Source organism: Scyliorhinus canicula, chromosome 2 (assembly GCF_902713615.1).
Source record: "Scyliorhinus canicula chromosome 2, sScyCan1.1, whole genome shotgun sequence".
NCBI lineage: Eukaryota > Metazoa > Chordata > Chondrichthyes > Carcharhiniformes > Scyliorhinidae > Scyliorhinus > Scyliorhinus canicula.
The window spans coordinates 165,942,169-165,964,113 of record NC_052147.1 but is presented as its reverse complement, the minus strand read 5'-3'; the positions used below and the strand labels follow the sequence as shown (position 1 = coordinate 165,964,113).

General features: G+C 43.2%; 1 protein-coding gene across 8 annotated transcripts in view; it reads left to right on the top strand.

The window, feature by feature from the left end:
* Positions 1-21,945, top strand: part of pikfyve (phosphoinositide kinase, FYVE finger containing) — a 206,985-nt gene that overhangs the window by 30,135 nt on the left and 154,905 nt on the right. The window lies entirely within an intron of this gene.

The following is a 21,945-nucleotide window of genomic DNA, read 5'->3' as shown; positions in this document are numbered from 1 at the left end:
GAGCAATCAAATTGGCTGTTTTTTCCTGGATGGTGTTGAGCTTCTTGAGTGTTGTTGGAGCTGCATTTATCAGCCAAGTGGAGAGTATTCCATTACACCTGTGACTATACCATTTGGGTACTTTGGGGTGGGGTCAGGAGGTGACTTATTCGCCGTAGGATTCCTAGCCTTTGACCTGCTCTGGTAGCTACAGTATTAATATGGCAAGTCCAGTTCAGTTTCTGATCAATGGTATTCCACAGGATATTGATTGTGGGGGATACAGTGATGGTAATGCCATTGAATGTCAAGGTGCGATGGTTTGATCCTCTCTTGTGGAAGATGTTCATTGCCTGGCATTTGTGTGGTGTGAATGTGACTTGCCACTTGTCAGCCCAAGCCTGGATATTCTCCAGCCCTTGCTGCATTTGGATATGGACTGCTTCATTATCTGAGGAGTCGCAAATGGTGCTGAATATTGTGCAGTCATCTGCAAACATCCTTACTTTGTTCCTTATGATGGAAGGGAGGTCAGAGGTCATTGATGAAGCAGCTGGAGATGGTTGGGCCTTTGACACTACCCTGAGGAACCCCTGCAGTCGTGCCCTGGAGCTGTGATGATTGACCTCCAACCACCACAACCATCTTCCTTTGTGCCAGATATGATTCCAACCAGTGGAGAGTTTTCCCAGATTCCCATTGTCTCCAGTTTTGCGAGTGCTCCTTTCCCTCGTGGCCTAGTGGTTAGGGTGCGATGCTTCCACCCCATCGGCCCAGGTTCGATTACCGGTCAGGGAAGAAAGATTTTGGGGTGGCACAGTGGTTAGTACTGCTGCCTCACAGTGCCAGGGACCCGAGTTCAATTCCAGTCTTTCCCTGCGTCTGTGTAGGATTCCTCCGGGTGCTCCGGCTTCCTCCCACGGTCCAAACATGTGCTGGTTGCATGGATTGACTGTGGTCAATTGCTCCTTAATGTCCAGGGATGTGCAGGTTAGGTTGTGGGATTATGGGGATAGGGCAAGGTAGGCACACATAAATGGGCACAGTGTACATTCGAAGGGTCGGTGCAGACTCGATGGGCCGAATGTCCTCTTTCTGCACCGTAAGGATTCTATGATGCTGTACTTAAATCAAATGCTGCCTTGACACCAAGGGCAGTTAATCTCGACTCACCTCTGCAATTCACCTTTTTGGAGGAAGGTATAATGTGGTCTGATTAACAAGTTTGCAGATGACACTAAGATTGGTGGAGTAGCAGATAGTGAAGGGGACTGTCAGAGAATACAGCAGAATATAGATAGATTGGAGAGTTGGGTGGAGAAATGGCAGATGGAATTCAATCTGGGCAAATGCGAGGTGATGCATTTTGGAAGATCCAATTCAAGAGCGAACTATACGGTAAATTAAAAAGCCCTGAGGAAAATTGATGTACAGAGAGATCTGGGTGTTCAGGTCCATTGTACCCTGAAGGTGGCTGCGCAGGTCGATAGAGTGGTCAAGAAGGCATACGGCTTGCTTTCCTTCATCGGAAGGGGTATTGAGTACAAGAGTTGGCAGGTCATGTTACAGATGTATAAGATTTTGGTTTGGCCACATTTGGAATACTGCCTATAGTTCTGGTTGCCACATTACCAAAAGGATGTGGATGCTTTGGAAAAGGTGCAGAGGAGGTTCCCCAGGATGTTGCCTGGTAAGGAGGGTGCTAGCTATGAAGAGAGGTTGAGTAGATTAGGATTATTTTCATTAGAAAGATGGAGGTTGAGGGGGGACCTCATTGAGGTCTACAAAATCATGAGAGGTATAGACAGGGTGGATAGCAAGATACTTTTTCCCCAGAGTGGGGGACTCAATAACCAGGGGTCACGAGCTCAAGGTGCGAGGGGAAAAATTTAAGGGAGATGTGCGTGGAAAGTTCTCTACGCAGAGGGTGGTGGGTGTCTGGAACGCATTGCCGGTGGAGGTGGGCACGATAGCGTAATTTAAGATGTATCTAGATGAGTGGGCAGGGAGCAGAGGGATGCAGCTCCTTCGAAAATAGGCGACAGTTTTAGATAGAGGATCTGGATCGGTGCAGGCTTGGAGGGCTGAAGGGCCTGTTCCTGTGCTGTAGTTTTTCTTTGTTCTTTGGTTTTCAACATGAGGAGTACTGATTTGTCAGTGGTAATCAGCAGAAGGTTTCCTTGCCCATGTTTAACCTGAAGCCATGAGACCAGAGTCGATGTTGAGGACTCCCAGGGAAGCTCCCTCCCAATTGCATACCATTGTGCTGCCACCTCTGCTGCATCTGTCTTGTATTATGGGCCAGGGTTTAAAGAACACCAGAGTATGTCATGGAGTTCACCTGACCCACAACGTTAAGTACATTTTGGTAACGGGGAGCACAAGGGCCCACTTTACAGCTGTGATGCAACAGAGACCTAAAAGTATTTTTAAACAAAAACAATGTTTATTCGATGAATCCAGTTAACATTTTATAAACACACAGTAAACATCTTATCAACTACCAACACTGATAACCCCCCAAAAAGATACAGTACTCTAAATTCGACCATTCGGCCCCGTCCGATTGCATGGTCAAGGAAAGTGACTTGGGCTTTTCCAAATTCACTTTTGGCTAGGTATACCACCAAACCTGCCTCCTGAAGTCGATTGAATAACTCCATCAGATGCTTCAAATGTTCTTTCCATGTCTGACTAAAGATTACCAGATCGTCGATGTATACCGCACAATTGGGTAATCCTGAAACGACTTTGTTAGTTAACCGTTGAAATGTGGCTGGGGTGTTTGTCATGCCAAATGGCATAACTTTGAATTGGTATATACCATCTGGAGTCACAAAAGCTGAAATCTCCTTCGCCCTTTCGAATAAAGGTACCTGCCAGTATCCTTTTAAGTAAATCCAGTTTGGAAATAGAAGCTGATTGTGCCACCTTCTCAATGCAATCCTCCAAACGTGGGATAGGAAACAAGTTCGTTCTTGTAACTGCATTAACCGTTCTATAGTCCACACACAACCGTTGGGTACCGTCTGGTTTCGGTTCCATCACTGTGGGTGAGCTCCATTGGCTGCAACTCACTTCAATTATGCCATTTTTAAGCACACTTTCAATTTCCTTGTTAACCCTTCAAAATTGGCATAGGTTAAGTCGATACGGATTCAAAGAACAGCATTTCACACATCTATATCATGTATAGCCATTTTAGTACTTCCCAACTTATTGCCATAAACTTGCCCATGTGATATCAATAACTCTTTCAGGTCAGTTTGTTTTTCCTCTGGAAGATAACTCAACAATTTATCCCAATTTTTAAGAACATCCTCTTTTTCCAATTTAATTTGAGGGATGTCAAATTCAAACTCATGTGGATTCGGTTCTTCACTTTGAGTTAGAATCTTTAAAACCTCCTCCGTTTGCTCCTTCCATTTCAAAGTACCTTTTAAACATATTCACATGACACATTCGGTGAGTTTTCCTTCTATCTGGCGTTCTTACCACATAATTCACCTCATTTCATTTCCTTTCAATCTGATAAGGTCCACTAAACCTTGCTTTTAAAGGTTCACCTACCACTGGTAACACTACTAAAACTTTATCTCCAATGGCAAAACTACAAACTTTTGATTTCTTATCCACTACCCGTTTCATCACATGTTGTGCAACCTTTAAATGTTGTCTAGCCAATTCCCCTGCTCTATTTAATCGTTCCCTAAAATTTGACAGGTAATCCAATGATGTAAGTTCCGACTGCTTGCTCACCAATTTTTCCTTAATCAATTTAAGTGGTCATCTATCTCATGAGCAAAAAATAGTTCAAAAGGACTGAATTTGGTTGACTCATTAGGTGCAATCCCAATTGCAAACAGTACGAATGAAATTCCTTTATCCCAATCCTCTGGATAATCTTGACAATAAGCCCTCAACATTGTCTTTAATGTCTGATGCCACCTTTCTAACGCTCCCTGCGATTCTGCATAGTACGTAGTTGATTTAAATAGTTTTATTCCTAAACTATCCATAACTTCTTTGATTTTCCACTGGTTTATCAACCACAGTAGGCATTGCTCCCACCTGCGATCCAGCTATATCATTACCCAAGATAAACTGTATTCCTGGACAAGATAATTTCTCTATTTCTTCTACTACCACTTCACCACTCTTCACTGGACTTTCCAACCTTACCTTATATAATGGAACACTACTTTTCTCACTCTGAATTCCACATATTACCACCTTTTCTGGCGGTATTCTTCCCAAACTACATAACCCCTCATCTCTTACCATCAAAGATTGACTAGCTCCCATATCTCTTAAATTGTGACTTCTTACCTACTCCTCCTGATACACATGAGTAAACTTTACCCACACAAGTACATTCTTTAAAGAGATCTGGCACCTTCTTATCAATCCCCTCTTTATCAGGCTGTGTAATCTTTTGCACCTCCTTCGCTTCACTTGGGCTTTCCTTTAGAACTTTAACAAACCCACTGTCTTATCTTGTTTTACCACATCAGCCTTCTCAGTGCTTTTCTTCAACCACCAACACTGTGACTTTACATGCCCTAGTTTATTACAGTGAAAAGTTTTTTAACTTTTCATTTCTCTTCCACCCTCCTGGATATCTTTTTTAATCTGAGGTACACTCTCCTTATATCTCCCATCAGATCACCTTTACCTTTACCAATTGAGTATTTCTCATGTCCCAAATTTCTATCCCTCACAGGCTGAAACTGATGTCAGAAACCAAGCTTTGATTTATGAACTAATTCATAATCATCTGCCATTTCTGCTGCTAACCTCACAGTTTTCACCCTCTGCTCTTCCACATGAGTTCTCACTACATCTGGAATTGAATCTTTAAACTCCTCCAAAAGTATAATTTCTCTGAGAGCTTCATACGTTTGGTCTATTTTCAAAGCCCTTATCCACATATAAAGATTACTCTGTTTGATCCTTTAAAACTCCATGTATGTTTGACCAGCTTCTTTCATTAAATTTCTAACCCTTTGTCTGTAGGCTTCAGGCACTAGTTCATATGCAGCTAAGATAGATTTTTTCACCTCCTCGTACATCCCAGATATCTCCTCTGCTAGTTGTGCAAACACTTCACTAGCGTTGTTTGAATCAGTAATACCCACATGTCCTGTTGTCATTTGATTTGTTTAGCTATCTTCTCAAATGAAATGAAAAAGGCTTCTACCTCCTTCTTATCAAACTTTGCCAATGCTTGGACATATTTAAATAGATCCCAACCAAGCCTTCGACTATGGCGATCTTTCTCTTTATCCTCATCACTCCCCTCAAACTGTACGTTTCTTTTACACCTGCCAATTTTAACTGACTGTCATGTTTCATGACCATTTTCTGAAGTTCAAACTCTCTTTTTTTCCCTTTCCTCTCTTTTTCTTTTCCATCTCTCTCTTTTTCTTTTTCATCTCTCTTTTTCTTATTCTGCTAGGGCTATTCTTTCTTTTACCCTCAATTCGTATTCAAGCTGCTTTAATTCTTCTTCATATTCCAGTTGTTTAATCTGTAACTGAATTTTTGCCATTTCTAATGAGTCACACTGTATCTCAGGCAATTTTAAATGCTCAGCTACCGCCGTAAGTACCACTTTTCATGTGCTATCAGGTAATGCTAACTGCAATGTTCTTGCCAAATCTAAAAGCCTTTTTTTAGTCTCTGTTTGTAAGGTACAGCTTGTATCCTTCTCCACCCCCAAAAACCCCCGAGCCTCTGAAAGAGACATTGTCCACAACACTCCCTACTTAAACTAGAATACCACATCTGAAAAGCAAACACAAATATGCTCACCCCTCATTGCCTTTAAGTTCACTAAGCCAACCCAATCACGAAAGATAGACTTTTATCCCATGAGGCCCCAATTTATTATAGGCCAGGGTTTAGAGAACACCGAAGTATATCATGGAGTTCACTTGACCCATAACTTTTAATAGATTTTGGTTATGGGGAGCACATGGGCCCACTTTACAGGTGTGATGCAACAGCGAACTAAAAGTACTTTAAAACTAAAGCAATGTTTATGCTATGAATCCAGTTAACATTTTATGAACACACAGTAAACATCATATCAACTACCAACACTGATAACCCCCCAAAAAGATACAGTATTCGATAGTAACCCTTAGTAACTTTCCTAACATCATCCATAAGTCAAAAAACTATTTTTAACAATGACAAAACGTTTGCATTCCTTACAGAAACAGGTATTACTTTGAAATCATCAAGTATCTAAACACCTTGTTTAACATACAGAAAGAGGCCAGTATACGTCTGCTTGGTTTGAATGCAGCTCTCCAACTGAAAGCGAAACTAAAACACAAAGCCAAAAAGAGCTTCCAGCTCAAAACGAAAGTAACGAGCAGAATCATGTTCCAGTTCCACCCACACAATGACATCACTGCAGCCATTTGATAAAACACACTTTTCTTAAAGGGACTCTCACATGACACTTGCCAGTGAGACAGGACATACCCAGGAATGGCAACAGTGAGGCCGAGGCATTGTCCGTGAGATTTAATTCTGTGACTAAGTCGGCCTGCTGCTTGACTAGTCAAGGATCATAAAAAAAATGCTTATTCTTGTTGGAATTTTGTTAAAGCTCTGGGTTATTAATCTCCAGCTGAAGTATTTTGAGCATTGATGGTGCAAGATTAGAAATAGTTTCTGTCTTTGTTGATCAGCCACATCAACCCCACACAGACCCCCCCCCCCCCCCCCCATACACACACACACACCACCACCACCATGCCCATCTCCTGTGCATTCCTCTTCCTCCTGTGCTTTCTGTCCCGCTGTCACAAGCTTTCCATCCACTCCAGTCTCCTTCCATCTGCTCCCTCACTCCAAAATACTCCATTCTACCTTTAATTGAAGGAGACATAACCACCATCTCACATTAATAATGTAGAGGGTAACTTTGTTGTTGGGCTTCCCTTCACTTCTTACCTACAAAACTGTTCTGGTGACATTTTCATCTTTATTGCAACAATAATTATTTTAAATCCCCATCTCAATGCTCTCATGCCATACTCATTCCATTACTTTCATCCCTGTTATATTACTTCCATCCCATTCCTTCTTACGAAGCCATTCCTGTCCCCATTCCATATTTCCTGTGCCATCCCATTCCACTCCCACACTATATACCGTCTCATGCCATTCTTCCTCGTCCCCTATTCCTCCAGCAAGGAGACTTTGTTTGGCTTTTCTTATCTTCCGTTTTTAATCTTCCATCAAAGCCAAACCCACCCCTGCCTCCCTCACCCTGTTGCCACTATAGAGGCCTCTCCCAGTTGCACAGTTAATGGTGAAAATGCCAGTTGGCACTTTTGCTTCTAAATATGTTTTTGGAGGTGAGGACAGCTGGTGCTCTGCTTCACTTCCCAAATCCCAGGTGTTGGGAAGCTGAGAGGAGAATTTGTGGAGTAGTTGGTTGGGTGACTCGCCTGACCATACCCCAATATGAAAAAAGAGAAAGTTGGCATCTTGCTTGCCCATACCCTGGTGAGAGTGGGGCAGGGCAGAAAAGAGAGAGTTGGCACATTGCCTGAATGTAATCCCAGAGCATAAATAATTTAATAAACATTGAACGCTCAATGCCTACCCCTGGGGAGCATCTTTGACAAACTGCTTTGGTTTTCAGCAGCAGCTGCAAGTCCATAGTGAACTTTGGAACTTGAAATTCTTAAAATTAACAGAGAAAAAAAGAAAACTGTTTTCCCTGTAAACAAATTCAGACCAGTATCTCTTACTGGAAGCACACAAAGCTCCCTCACTCTTTAAGGGAAACACAGTGGTTAACAATGCTGCTTCACAGCACCAGGGTCCCAGGTTTGATTCCCGCTTGGGTCACTGTCTGTGTGGAGTGTGCATCTTCTCCCTGTGTCTGCGTGAGTTTCATCCGGATGCTCCGGTTTCCTCCCACAAGTCCTGAAAGAGGTGATTATTAGGTGAATTGAACATTCTGAATTCTTCTTCATTGTATCCGAACAAGTGCCAGAATGTGGTGACTAGGGGCTTTTCACAGTAACTTCATTGCAGTGTTAATGTAAGCCTACTTGTGACAATAATAAAGATTCTTATAGTCTGGAATTGCACAGAAACTGCCTGATTCAGAAGAAGCTTCTTTCCACCATTGCCACCCGCCACCACCGGGCCTCCCCCACTCCACAAAACGTTTCACACGTGTAAAGGAAAGTATGTACCAAAACTGGGATTTATAATCCTATTCCATCACTAATCATAAATGCTTTCAGAAAAGAAGGTTGTGGAAAAGCACAAGTACTTTGTTTATTTTTGTCTCGGTACCCTTTATCAAGTCTATGGTAAACAGCCATCACTGCCTGCCATCCCTACTACTGGCAACCTTGCAAATAATTTAACGTTCATTAATATATATTGCTAAGTGTATTCTGCTTCAAATACTTATTTGAACTTCTTTTAGGGTCATATTGCCCAAGTTAACTTCATCATCAGCTCATATATTTCAAAGATTCCAATATGTCTACTCTGCCATCAAGCAAAGATGCAAAGATCTTCCCTTTTAAATTTTTTTTTCATTTTTAAAATTAAAAAAAAATTAGAGTACCCAATTAATTTTTTCCAACTAAGGGACAATTTAGTGTGGCCATTACACCTACCCTGCACATTTTTGGGTGTGGGGGCAAAACCCATGCAAACACAGGGAGAATGGGCAAACTCTACACTGACAGTGACCCAGAGCCGGGATCGAACCTGGGACCTTGGCGCCATGAAGCAGCAGTACTAACCTGTGCCACCGTACTGCCCTTAAATTTCTTCCATGAGATATGGGCCTAGCTGACTTCAGCATTTCTTTATTTCCCATCCCTAATTGCCCTTGAAAAGGTGGTGGTGAGCTGCTTCTTAAACCACTGCAGTCCATGTGGTTAGGCACACCTACAGTGCTGTTAAGGAGGGAGTTCCAGGATTTTGACCCAGTTACAGTGGTAATACAATTCCAAGTCAGGATGGTGTGTGGCTTGGAGGGGAGATTTCAGGTGGTGATGTTCTGATGCATCTGCTGCCCTTGTCTTAGGTGGTTGAGGTTGTGGGTTTAGAAGGTGCCATTTAAGAAATCTTGGTGAGTCCCTGCAGTGCATCTTGTAGATGGTGCACACCGCTGCCACTGTGCATCAGTGGTAGAGGGAATGGATACTGAAGGTGGTGGAAGGGGTGCCAATCAAGCGAGTTGTTTTGTCCTGGATGGTGTTCCATTCTCCAGGAAAATGGAGAGTATTCAATCACACTCCTCACCTAAGCTGCATAGAAGATGGTGGACAGGTTTTGGGGAGTTTGAGTTACTTACCACAGAATTCCCAGTCTCTGACCTGTTCTTGTCACAATATTTATATCGGGGCTGGTTTAGCTCAGTTGGCTGGACAGCAACAGCGCGGGTTCAATTCCTGTACCGGCAGAGATTATTCATGATGGCCCCACCTTCTAAACCTTGCCCCCTGAGGTGTGGTGATCCTCGGGTTAAATCACCAACAGTCAGCTCTCCCCCACAAAGGGGAACAAAGCCTATTGTCATCTGGGACTACGGTGACTACTTATTTACTTTAATACTTATATGGCTGTTAAAGAATCAAAGAATACAATTTCAACTCGTAATTTTTTCGCTTATTTTTGGACTTGTTCAAGATGTTTGTATTTATCTTAGAATGACAGATTTTAGGATGTTTTAGGATGTCTTATTTTATTAAATGATGCAGAAATGAATACACTCTTAGCTATAATGAGCCCCAAGGCAATAATGTTCAAATAGGAAATGTCTCTGAAATTAATTTGCATGGAGGCTGCTGGATTGTCTTGTCACATTCAAATTTAATGTGTTTGATTAACTTTTAACATTTTAATGTGAACCTTTTCAACTGTCTCAATATAAATTTGCATTCACCAATTTGCAAAGTTTAGTATAAACTGCAATCCCTTGCCTGCTTCACTCTTGAGAAAACTGACCACCCTGTTTCAGGGTCTGCTTTGCATAGTGATATTCTTCTGTACACCTTGCTGGTCAGCACAAGTGGGCTCTCTGAATGAATTGTTTTGGTGTAAAAGGACTCTGGAGGATTTTCTTCAGTTCATATTGACTCTGTATGAGTGTGTTTTTGCACTCCTGCAAGAATGGTTAACTGTACTACTTCCCTAGAAACCTGGGTCAAATTAGTTTCTGTTGAATTCATTCTTTGTACATAGAACATAGAACATTACAGCACAGTACAGGCCCTTCGGCCCTCGATGTTACGCCGACCTGTGAAACCACTTTAAAGCCTATCTACACTACTCCATTATCATCCATACGTTTGTCCAATGACAATTTAAATGCCCTTATTGTTGGCGATTCCACTACTGTTGCAGGCAGGGCATTCCACACCCTTACTACTCTCTGAGTAAAGAACCTATCTCTGACATCTGTTCAATATCTATCTCCCCTCAATTTAAAGTTCTGTCCCCTCGTGCTAGACATCACCATCCGAGGAAAAAGACTCCCAATGTCCACCCTATCTAATCCTCTGATCATCTTGTATGCCTCAATTAAATCACCTCTTAACCTTCTTCTCTCTAACAAAAACAGCCTCAAGTCCCTCAGCCTTCCCTCATAAGATCTTCCGTCCATACCAGGCAACATCCTGGTAAATCTCCTCTGCACCCTTTCCAATGCTCCCACATCCTTCCAATAATGCAGCGACCAGAACTGCACGTAATACTCCAAATGCGGCCGCACCAGAGTTTTGTACAGCTGCAACATGACCTCATGGCTCCGAAACTCAATCCCTCTACCAATAAAAGCTACCACACCGTGCGCCTTCTTAACAACCCTATCAACCTGGGTGGCAACTTTCAGGGATCTATGTACATGGACACCAAGATCGCTCTGCTCATCCACACTACCAAGAATCTTACCATTAGCCCAGTACTCGGACTTCCTGTAATTATTCTAGAAATGAAATCAAAGTAAAATGAAATAAAAACTTTTTAATTTTGTCGCCACATTCCAGCGCCTGTTCGGGAAGGCTGTTACCGGAATCGAACCGTGCTGCTGGCCTGCCTTGGTCTGCTTTCAAAGCCAGCGATTTAACCCTGTGCTTAAACAGCCCTATGCTGGCCCAGTCAGCGATGCCCACATCCCATAAACAAATATTTTTTAAAACTCCAAGTTGATCAAGAGCTATCGCCAGAGGCTTCGGAGGAACACACTCTTGACCACTGAAACCTTCAATTGCGCATACCTGCAGTCGCAACTCATTTCCGATCTTGAGATGTCAGCCCCTATCATGGCCCCTAAAATCCTGCCCAATATTTTTACCCTGTCATGTAGTGTTCTTATATTATTGTTCTAATATTGTGAAAACTCATCAGTTTACAAGAAAAGAAAGGAACTGCAACAGACTGTTAGATTAATCAAAATATGCTTGAGTGACTAATCTGATGAATCTATGTCCTTAAAATCAAAATTTGAGATTTGGGGCAGAATTCTCTGCTCCCCACGTGGCGTGGGAGAATCATGGGAGGGCCTCCCGACATTTTTTACGCCCCCCTGGTGCCCCGAGCGATTCCCCCCCCCCCCCCCCCCCCCCGGGCTTGGAAAAACCGCCGCTCGCCGTTTTTCACGGCGAACGGCGATTCTCCGAGCCCGATGGGCCGAGCGGCCGGCCCTTCACACCCGTTTCACCACGGCAGCAACCACACCTGGTCGCTGCATTTGTGAAACGGGCGCCAGATGCCCGTTTGGGGCATCTAGGGGCCCGATTTGGACGGGAGCACCGCAACTGTGCTCGGGAGGGGACAGGCCCACGATTGGTGCCCACCGATCGTCGGGCCAGCGTCCAAAACAGACGCACTCGTTCCCCTCCGCCGCCCGGCAAGATCAAGCCGCCACGTCTTGCCGGGTGGCGGTGGAGAAAGACGGCACCGCGCATGCGTGGGTTCGTGCCGTCTGCGTGATGAAGTCATCCGCGCATGCGCGGATTGGAACCGCCAACCCACGCATGCGCGGATGACTTCACGTTCTCGGCGTGACGAGGTCGCTGCCGAGAAAGACGGAGGCTCGCTCCTAGTCCCCCGGGTGAGGGTGAATTAGGTGCGGGGAGCGGGCCCCAAGGCCGTCGTGAACCTCGGCCGAGTTCACGACGGCCTTCACGAATTCGGCCCCCTGCGGAGAATTCCGCCCTTGGTTTCCATTCATCCAAGCCATCATGTGTTTTTTAAGGTTGGGTAGTTTTAAAAATCAATCTGCAGCACCGATATTGTGATTTCAATTATGGCTGAACAGACTTGTGTAATTCTTCCCAGAATGAGGTGAAAGGCTGTTTATTATGAGGAAAGGAAAGTAGTCCAACAAAATTTACACAGTAGGGTTTGGGCACAACAATATGGCCACTGATAAGCAGTAAAACAAACATACCCTGTGCAATCTCAAAACAACATTATGCCCAATGATTTGCAGTAACCGAATATGTGAGAATCTATTTATTTTAGTTATTTTGAGATTGCACAGGGTATTGTTGGTCGTTCTGGGTGAGTGTGCTTAACACTCAATTTGGCTCTGTTTCGTTACTTAGCTCTGGAGTCGTCAGGTGTCGTTAAGACACCGCCACAAGCTTCATGGTGAAGTTCAAAGCAATAAAACCATACACCAATTAGTAAGTCCAGACAACTGAGTTTATTATAATACAATTATAATAACTACCCATGCACACGCTAAAAGGATTAAACTTACTCCTACCGCTAAATAAACTAATACTTATCTCGAAGGAACTGCTGGGTCAGGGAACAAGGCCTTTTGCTCTGCTCTGGTCTGCAGACTTCAGGTCGGTATAAGTTAAAAGGGGTCAGGAGTGCCTATCTCTGGTAGCGATCGTTGTGAGACACTTACTTGTTGGCGGCTGCTGTCCGAACCATCTCCTCTCTCTCGTTCAAGATCTTCTTGGCCAAAGCTGGTCCACGGAGGAGTGTTGGTCAAAGAGAGAGAAGGGCTGGATCAGAAGACTGAACCATATGTGGGACCTGTCTTTTATAGGTCCCAGGGGTCCGTGCCCCTTTGGGCGGACTCCCTTACCTGCTTGGAATCGATTGGGTCTCTTCCCAATCGATATGTTTGAACCCCCCAATCATGGGTCAGTTCCTCGGTCACTGGGGCGGTTCTTGGGACTTATTGTTTTGGGCTTCTCTGGCGCCGAAAGGTCTGGCCTTCCATTCAATGTATCGATCTGTGTTTAACTTGTTTCCATTGTATCTGGGGATCGCCCGGTATCGCCTCATTAGTATGTTAACTGGTTTCTTTTCACAGTGCTGCTGGTTTCTGCAGCAGTCAAAACTGGTTTCTGCAGCCGTCCCAATATACAAGCGCTTTGCAAGCTGCTTGCTTTACAACATGTCCATTTTCCCTGCATTCCTTGCAATCTTCCATTTTGTGTTGGGCAGTGGCCACCCCAGGTGGCTACAGTATGTTTGTTTTACTGCATATAGTATTACTGCATGTGTGCAACATTTTTCTTCTCCTTCTGTTCAAAAGACTTCAAAACTCTTTGCCTTTTTTGGTTGCACTTGTATGTTAGTTTTTCCCATTTTGTATGAGTTTCTTCACAATTAACTGGAGTGGACTCCTAAAAACTGGTTACATTAAATGTTGTAAATAATCAGGAAGAAACCATTCCGACACCCTGGGTCAGTGCGCGGTCAATTCTAGGCCCACAGTCCCCGGAGTCACAACACACGAGAATTAACCAATAATTATTATGAAAATACCAGGAGTCTTTGATCTTTGGTTGCCAAATAATTACAGTCACCAGGTTTGTAAATGTAAACGCAACTACTGTTCATTTATAACAGGAACTATAGTGAAATATATATACACACGCGCACACATAACACACACACACAAACATAGTGGGATGGAAAGTGGTAAAAATCATAAGTAAAAGGAAAAATAGTCCTTTGTTTCAGATGATTTTTTTTTCAGCACACCTTTCTTAACAGCAAGTTTGCAGGTTAAAGTCTCTTGCAGCCTGTGCTGGTCTTCTCTGTAGATTCATTCATTCAGCTTCTCTGTAGTTTAGAAGGTCTAACTTCTCAACCTTTCCCCTCCTGAAGTGTGGTGACCCTCAGGTTAAATCACTATCAGTCAGCTCTCTCCCTCAAAGGGCAAAGCAGTCTATGGTCAGCTGGGACTGAGGAAGTGGACAGTAGGACCCTGAGGGTAATATGTTCACAGACAGAACAAAGGAGAGAGCAGAGCAACGCATGGCTCGGGGGATGGTAACCTCGTGGTGAAAAGGATGCTGGGTTACCATGCAAAGTGACCAATTAGGATATAGGGCCAGGTCAGGAGGTGTATAGAATGACCAATGAGAAGCTTATATGTGAATCTTACTGTGATTTTGAATACATCTGCAGATACCCTTTTGTCTTCTGTCTCTCCTACTTCTGGATGTTGCAGAAGACAGTATGTGTGTCCTGTAGCTCTGTGGATTGATGCAGCCTTGCAAGTTAGTTATTATTAAATGATATGATACCTGCAAATCCATCTCAGATTTTATTGAATCTAGACTGACAGCAAATTAACCAGGAATTAACAGGACTATGGTGACTTTACTTCACTTACTTTAGATTAGCAATGGAGTACTTACAGCTTTTCTGGGGAGGCAGCTTACTTCTCGTCAAACCTTGCTTTCAGCTCGTGGTTTGTATTCAGGCCTCTAGTTTCAGAATTACAGCATTCACAGGCTATCTGGAAAGAGATAGCATTCACATCACGCTTTATGGAGAGTCACATCCAGCTTTATGGAGAGAGAAGCAGGACTCACAGCAGGCTTTCTGGAGAGAGATAGTCGGTTCACAGTAGCTTTTCTGCAAAGTTATCAGAGTCTCATCTCCGTTCTGCCAGAATCAAACCTAAAACCTTGGGACTCCAAAGCATTCTAGTGGGGTAGGATCCAATAACCACCTGTTACTGGGCAGAACGCAACCTTTTGGATCAATTCATGGGCCACCCCAATCAATCAAACCAAATCCCAACCCCATCTCTCTCCCTGGTGCCAACAAGTCTGTCACTCCTGTTTAATCCAGTCCAGACTGGCAGGATGCTCCCCCCAATAACTTCTGGATTCTCCTGCTTGAATTAAAGACACAGCTGCTTCTCTTAAAGAGACATGTCCATTAATCATCCGTGGATCAAAATAAGAATAGCAAAATAAAAGAAAGGGAAATACAGGAATAAACAGGCAGGACCCTGTGCATACGGTTTTAGTTTAGGGAGATACCATGGTCGGCGCAGGCTTGGAGGGCTGAAGGGCCTGTTCCTGTGCTGTATTGTTCTTTGTTCTTAGAGGTGAAAATATTCACACAAAGGCCTGAGTATAAGTAAAAAAAAGCAGTTTATTGTGGCAGAATTCTGGGAGAGGAGGTCTCGAACTCTGCAGCCTTTGACAGCACCTTCTCTCACTTGAGCTAAAGCTCACACAGGTTAATATACAGATTCAAGGGGCGGAATTAGTTTGTATTCTCATTTACATACAATCAATCAACTATATTCACGTCACATTTATTACATGCAGTCACACAATTTTCCTCGCATCTCAGTTATCACATATATGGTTAAAGTGGGTGTTGTCTTACCCGACCCTAACTTCATACAGGTCATTCAAAACTAACATGATGATGTGTCCTGTCTACAGCTGTAGACCTTGAGCTTATCAAGGATACATTGCATGTCTTGTTCTGTGAAACTGTTATCAGCGGCTGTTGGGACACGCTCTATACATACCCACGTTTGGGTCTCATGAGACAGTTTACAGGGAATGTGGCTTGTTCAGCCATTTTATATCACAAAATAGCTAACAGCCATTTTGTGTCTTTTCTGATATTAACAGCATTGTGTATACACTATCTATTTCTACAAATTGCCTCTTCTAAACAGGCATCTAAGCCAATGAGTACTTTTACTTTCATCAGAATTATTCAAAAGTAATATAGGAGCCCAAATGTAGTTACAGGGCCACCTATAATTTATATCATAGTCCAGTATCACAAAATGCCCTCCAACATTTGATCCTTACAAAACCAGCAAAATCATTCACTAAAGGTTTAGGTAGAGCAAGAAAATGTTCAAAAAAGAAGCAAATCAAGTCTATCTACACTTACAGAATTAAAAGCATTTTGAAAAAGAGTTTTAGAAGCACAACTGATGAATGTCAGCAGCGTAACCTATATTAACTGTTCTGATTTCATGTACTAGCTTGTTTGGTTATGTTTGCAGACCTGTTTGTGGTTTGCTCCTGATTTCCTCATTCTTGAAATTTTCAGAAAAGAGGAAGAGCTTTGTCTTAAGAGTGAGATTACCTTTCTTTTTATATATTTAGCAGAGCAGTTTGAAAAGTGTCATTCAGCACTGCCATTCATATTGCAGGTTTTAAAAATTCACTCATGGGAAGTGTGCATTGCTGGCTAGGCCAACATTTTTAATTGTCCATCCCTAATTGCCCTTGAGAAGATAGCGGTGAGCTGCCTTCTTGAACTGTTGCAGTCACAGTGAGTACACCCATAGTGGTGATAGGGAGGATGCTGCAGGAATTTGATCCAGTGACAGTAAAGGAACAGCGATATATTTCCAAGTCAGGATGGTGAATGGCTTCGAGTGAAAGTTCTTGATGGTCGTGTTCCCATGCATCTGCTGCCCTTGTCCTTCTACATAGTAGCAATCATGGGTTTTGAATGTGCTTTCTAAGGTGAGTCCCTGCAGTGCATCTTGTATATGGTGTACACTGATGCCACACAGAGTCAGTGATGGAAGAGAGTGAACTTTTCTGGATGGGGTGCCAATCAAGTGAACTGCTTTGTCCTGGATATAGTTATTCATTAAAGCAAGTTATTGTCTGTGTCACAATGCATGTCTATCATTAGAGAAGCTTAGTCCTGATAATTGTTATGTGCTTGCTAAGTCAGCTTTGGTATTAAAAGGTTAGCATGAAATATTTGGAAATCTTTCAATGGAGCCAAATGCACTTACGGCAGCTAAAACTCTCATAGCTGTGAGGTTTGCTGTGACAAAATGTCAAGAAGTTCTGTCATAGAACCAATTATTTGACAGTCTGTAAGTTTTTCTTTATTGCACTTGAGCAATGTCCATAGTTTTTGACTGAAATGCTTATTTTACCAAGGGTTTCAGCACGGTGATGCAGTGGTTAGCACTGCTACCTCACAGTGCCAGGGACCCAGGTTTGATTCTCACTGTGTGGAGTTTGCACATTCTCCCCATGTGTGGTTTCCTCCGGGTGCTCCGGTTTCCTCCCACAGTCCAAAGATGTGCAGATTAGGTGGATTGGCCATGCTAAATTGCCCCTTAGTGTACAAAGGTTAGGTGGGGGTGCAGGGATAGGGCGGGGAAGTGTGCTGAAGTTGGGGTGCTCTTTCGGAGGGCGCGCAGACTTAATGAGCCGAATGGCCTCCTTTTGCACTTCAGTGATTCATAATGGATTAATTAAACAAATGTGACTATTGTTTATACCTGCATTTACCCCATCTTTTTTTTTATCGCTTATTGTCACGAGTAGGCTTCAAATGAAGTTACTGTGAAAAGCCCCTAGTCGCCACATTCCGGCGCCTGTTCGGGGAGGCTGTTACGGGAATTGAACCGTGCTGCTGGCCTGCTTGGTCTGCTTTCAAAGCCAGCGATTTAGCCCAGTGTGCTAAACAGCCCCTATCTTCATACCCTTGTCATTGAATGCGAAACTAGGGTAGGAAGAACACTTGGGATAACTCTTGTAGGGGGAAGTGAAAGGGTAATGGAAAAAACCATAAAGTAATAAGGATGTTTGTAACCATTGCAAATATAGAATTGGGGCAAGGATAGCATGAAGCTCATTAGGGGCTGTTTAGCACAACACTAAATCGCTGGCTTTGAAAGCAGACCAAGCAGGCCAGCAGCACGGTTCAATTCCCGTAACAGCCTCCCCGGACAGGCGCCGGAATGTGGCGACTAGGGGCTTTTCACAGTAACTTCATTTGAAGCCTACTCGTGACAATAAGCGATTTTCATTTCATTTCATTAAATTTGAGAAAAAGTTCAGAACTAGTTTTATTCCTGGTCTTGGAGGATCACAGTTGATTCAATTATGCAGATTATTCTAAAAATATACTATGTTTGGATCTTAGTGTGGTAAAACATACTAGGCGCGATTCTCCCAAAACGGGAGAAATCGTAAGGCTGGCTTCAAACCCGGGCGGGTTTGACGCCAACGCGCCCCTTCCCGACTGGGAACCGATTCTGGTCCCCGGTCGGGGCTAGCAGCCCGACGCCGTAAGCTCCGGCATCACGGGCTTAACGAATTTCGTTAAGCCCACTTGCCGGAGTTAGCGCCGGCTGACGCGTCATATGACGTCAGCCGCGCATGCGCGGATTGGAAGACTCCAACCCACGCATGCGCGGATGACGTCATCGCGTATTTGCGCGAAACCCGCGCATGCGCGGGCCGGGATGCCCTCAGCTGCCCCGCGAATGGATACTGCGGGGCGGCGGAAGGAGAAATAGTGCGTGGGCATCGGGCCCGCTGGCACCCTTGGCACGGCCGTGGTACTGCCGTGCCAATCGGTGCCATGGTTATAAAAAGCGAGTTTGTGACGCCGTTTTTACGAACGGCCAGACCAGGTGTGTTTGCCGTTCGTAAAAACAGCGTAAAGGGCTGGGACTTCGGCCCATCTATCAGCTGTGAATCGCTGCCGGCCGTAAAAAAACGGCGGCAGTGATTCGTGTCGGGAGTTGGGCGGGGGGGGGGGGGGGGAGGAGAATAGCGGGAGGGCGGGGGGGGGGAGAATAGCGGGAGGGTGGGAAAAATGTCGGGAAGGCCCTCCCGCTATTCTCCGACCCGTCGTGGGGGGCGGAGAATCGCGCCCACAATGTGTGTAATTTTTAAAAACTACAGACAAGTCAACATCACTGTTTTTATCATGTGAAGTTCTTAAAAAATCATGACAAGGGAACAATTTAAATAAATATGTAAAATTGACATAAAATATATAAAAATAGTCTATTACCTGAACATAAAGAGTAAATCAGGATGAAACAGAAGTAGGCAATTTTCTAGGTTGCCAAATATGCTGACACTATAGTTAAGAAAGCCTACCAACGACTCTACTTTCTCAGAAGATGTCGGAAATTTGGCATGTCAGCTACGACTCTCACCAACTTTTACAGATGCACCATTGAAAGAATTCTTTCTGGTTGTATCACAGCTTGGTATGGTTCCTGCTCTGCCCAAGACCGCAGGAAATTACAAAAGGTCGTGAATGAAGTCCAATCCATCACGCAAACCAGCCTCCCATCCATTGACTCTGTCTATAATTCCCGTTGCCTTGGAAAGGCAACCAGCATAATTAAGGACCCAATGGACTTTAGTCATACTCTCTTCCACCTTCTTCCGTCAGGAAAAAGATACAAAAGTTTAAGATCACGTACCAACCGACTCAAGAACAGCTTCTTCCCTGCTGTCATCAGACTTTTGAATGGACCTACCTCGTATTAAGTTTATCTTTTCTCTACACCCTAGCTATGTAACATTACATTCTGTAGTCTCTCCTTCCCTATGTACGGTATGCGTTGTCTGTATAGTGTGCAAGAAACAATAGTTCTCACTGTATACTAAGACATATGACGATAATAAATCAAATCAAAAATGCTATGCTTGTTACCTTTAGAACATTTTGCCAATTAATCCTTTTTTTTAAATGATAAGGATTCTCTGTCATGCTTGCATGTGATTTCTCTAAGATTACAAAATACTGATGGCCTTCAATACCATGAAAGCTTGTTGTGAAAGCCTATTTCGGGTATCTAATCAGTGATTAATCAGTATCTAAGAATTATGTGGAAGCAGAATGTTATCCCATGCTGGTAGAATGGTTCCCATTAATATAAAAAGGCCAATTCGAAGATGTCAATTCCCAATCAGATTAAGCAGTTTTCAAGACCATGTGACCATTCATTGCTCTTTACAACTTTTTGGTTTGTGCCTTTAGCCAAAAAGTTAATTGTGAACTGAAACCTGAGCCTATGTATGCGCTGGGAGTGAGTTGGAATGTTACTGAATTAACATAACGTGGGATGGCACACTAGTTAATACTGCTGCCTCGCAGCGCCAGAGACAGAGGTTCAACTCTGGCCTTGGGTCACTGTTTGTGTTGGTGCTTGTGTGGAGTCTGGATGGGTTTCCTCTCACAGTCCAAAGATGTGTGGGTTAGGTGGATTGACCATACTAAATTGCCTCTTAGTGTCCAGGGATGTGTGGGTTAGGATCTGGGGATAGAGTGGGTGGACATGGGTAAGTGCTCATTCAAAGGATCAATGCAGACTTGATGGGCCGAATAGCCTCCTTCTGCACTGCAGGGATTCTATGTATAATTTCTATGTATGAAGAAGGTCTTCTAATTGCGAGAACAACTGCTGGAAATGTCAGTGTGGTCTGCTGCCTCCTTGGAAAAGCAAAAAATAGAATCCATCTCATCAAGTCAATTTGCTGTATAAAACTTAGTTATAGGTTTATCTATGTATAGAATAATAACAGAAAAATGCAACGCATAGAAAAGAAAGAATAAAATCACCATGAGTTAAAAAGACCTGTGTAATTTTTTTAACCATTTTATAATTGACAGCTTTTTCTTCATTTTAAAGATACAATCTTACACAACAAAATTCCATGACTCTTTCCCAGATTATGCCTACTACTTGAATACGATTAAACATTCAATTAATAATTAACGTGGTGTGTACTTTTCTTCAACTCCCACAATTTGGAGCAGTGTGCTTTCCCTTATTTTGTTTACAGTCACCCCTCAATTTATTATTTTGAGATACACAGGAGAAATTATAGTTATTTTTTTAACTCTGCTTTTTTTCAATTCTCAGTGTGGAAAGACCTGCAATATTACAGTTTGTAATAAACTTTCCTGTGAGGCAACTTATTTTTGTTCCTCGTAGGATACTGGTTCAGAGCAGTTGCATTCCACAAGGTGTGATTTCGAGCTTGGCTATAATTGGCAGTTTGGCTGTATAAAGGATGTCTACCCACCCAGTTGGCGGAGGAGGTGAAATGATGGAGTACTAATCAGCTACGGTAGTAGGAAGCATCCAACAATTGACTAAGGTTACTAAACTTTCATGTGGACGATAACCTAACTTTGGAATTAAGTGAACAGGAGCATTGATTTAGTCCCATCTGCCACAATGAGAAAGTAAGCAAGACAGAAAGCAGAGAGTGGGGGAAAATGGTGTTACAGAGGGTCAGTGCTGGGACCAATTCACATTAATGAATTGGACTTTGGACTTTGGAATCAAGAACACAATTTCTTAATTTGTGCATGACACCAAATAGAACTGAGGTGGACTGCAATAAATGACAGGAAGAAACTTTCAGTATGGGCACGTAATTGGCAAACAAAGTTCAAAACATAAATGTGAGGTGGTATGTTTTGAGCAGGGGAGTAGGTAGGGCACTTATTATTTGGAAGATGCAAGTCTAGGGGATAGACGAACAAAGATCTTTGAGCACAATTACTGGACGTTGCACCAAAGGCAAGGGATAAAAAAAACAAACCAAGCACTTAGATTTATTCCATGAGGATTGATTGGTTAGACCACACAGTTAGGCTGTCAATGGGGAAGAGCATAGTGAGAGGCCATCAATATAAGATAGTCACCAAGAAATCCAAGAGGGCATTCAGAAGAAACTTCTTTATCCAAAAGTGGTGAGAATATGGAACTCTCTACCACAGGAAGTAGTTGAAGCTAATATTATTGATGCATTTAAGTGGAAACTGTTGAGGAAGAAAGAAATAGAAGATTATGATTGAGTTAAAAGAAGAAAGAATGGCTTGATTGGAGCAGAAACACTCGCATGGTCTGGTTGGACCGAGTCACTTATTTCTGTGCCG